This window comes from Arabidopsis lyrata (assembly GCF_000004255.2).
Source record: "Arabidopsis lyrata subsp. lyrata unplaced genomic scaffold ARALYscaffold_8, whole genome shotgun sequence".
In the NCBI taxonomy this organism is placed as follows: domain Eukaryota; kingdom Viridiplantae; phylum Streptophyta; class Magnoliopsida; order Brassicales; family Brassicaceae; genus Arabidopsis; species Arabidopsis lyrata.
The window spans coordinates 10,022,689-10,024,811 of record NW_003302548.1 but is presented as its reverse complement, the minus strand read 5'-3'; positions in this window follow the sequence as shown (position 1 = coordinate 10,024,811).

The window sequence follows — 2,123 nt, the reverse complement described above, 5'->3', positions numbered from 1 at the left end:
GTGCTCGACCACGAGGTCGAGTGGTCAGTCGAGTTGTTCGGTTGAAGCTGTGGTCGAGTGGTGATCTGAAGAGTCTGCTGGTGATGCTCGACCGCGCAGTTCACTTGGTGATGAGAAGATGTGATCTTGAGAGGTGGCTGCTGAGAGTGCTCGACTGTGCAGGTCGAGTGATAGTGTTGGTTTTGCTTTGCTTCTCCCAATCTGCTCGCCAACAGCTCCAAATCACCTGAAAACAACTCAAATATGCAACATGCATGCAAATCTATCCTAAACATGTAAAGTGATGACAAGTGATGAGAAATGGTATGAGACAGTGGTGAAATGATGCTAAAGTGACGACAAATGAATGTTCAAAACAAGTAAAATATAGACATATCAACTCCCCCAAACTTAGTCTTTGCTTGCCCTCAAGCAAACAATTAAGAACAAGCTGGAGGAGAGGTTTGAAAGCGGAGACTCAGAACCAAAGCATGCAGACAAAGCAAATGAACTCAATGTCCAAGTTAGTAGTTGTGGAATGCATAGAGACCAAACTCTACTTAAAAACTTTAGCCATATTCATCATAAGACAACCTAACACTTGTTCCAATCTACACACACCTTCAGATCATCAATTCCCTTTAACATTGATTAAGCTCAAACCATGAATCAAGCAAAACATTGTTGAAGAACTCGTTTGGTTTAAAGGACAAGGCTGAAAAACAAAGATGGTTCCTCTGTAAATGGTTTCAGACTTTTTCACAGTAACAGGGAACTCTCATGAATGGACAGAGCTTTAGTAGATGCTAAAGGTTAGAACCAACCTACGCATACAAGAACAGACCCCATCTACCCAAATAACCATAAGCATATCAAACTCCATAGATGGTCCTATCTCTAAACCCCAAAAAATGATCCTAGTTCTACCCTTTGCACTAAAGGCATGTTTCAATAATCTCTTGGATCAACCCATTCTTTCTTTTTGGTTTTGTTCTAAGGAGAGGTTTTCTTTTGGACTTTCTAGCGGATTGGGTTTTTCTTTAACAACTAAGGCTCTTCTTTTTTTCATCTCATGACTTAAGATATTTCTAGGCTTTTGCCTTTCTTTTTACTTTCCACATAGCCTAACTTCTTTTATTTTCAAGCTTCCCAAATCCTTTACTAGACTAACATGATATTCTTTTCTGTTTAACTTCCATCTCCTAAGAACAATAACACTTGTCTTTCTTTCTCATTTTCTTTTCAAACACATTCCCAAACCCAAAGTAAAACTCCCACCTACTCCTATCTAGCCCAAAAAGCGTGGACTAGAACTACATGGGATACTATTCTTGTCGGTTCATACCTAACACTTTCTACCAAGCTCAATCCGGAAATAGGCCTTACACACACACAAATTATTCAGGGCTTGAAAGAAAGGTTAGGTTCAGGGTGGGGAAAACTGTTCCAATGATGGGAATCAGCTACTTGGATTAGCAAGAGTGGTAGAAAGTGAAAGAAAATCCAAGTATGTGTATTGGTAGCCACAAGTTCAACAACAATGCAAAGACATGATAATTATAAGTCAAGTTCAGGTTCTAATAGATAGGGAAAAGAATCACATCAAGCATGCTTCAATTAAAACAAGAGAGTCAAGTTGTGAATTCCAAATATGGTGCAGTCTTAATTCAAGTTCTATCACAAGCATTAAACAACTAACAACAAGGGCATTGAATTTATTCAGTAAATGAGCATGCTTACAAGGTCATATCATCATCACCCCCTATGCATATGCATGATGCAACGATCCTAAGAAACATTCTAGACTCAATCCTAAAATGACAATGCAGCTACATGAACACTCTGTTTTTGTGAAATCTTTTTCAGAAAATTTTCAAATTTTTAGGATTTTTTCAATAACATAAATGAATGCAGACAATATGATGCAAAAATTTGAAATAAGAACAGTACAAACTTCATTAGATAACAAACACTTCCTGAGCTCTCCCCCAAACTCGAATCACACAGTCCTCTATGTGATCAAACTTGGAAGAGAGTACTCAGGAGAAAAACAACACAGAAACAAAATAAACAGAGGATGGTATTTGACAATGGTGAATGGTAGTGCTTACCTTAGTTGAAGTAAGAGTGCAGGTGATCATCAA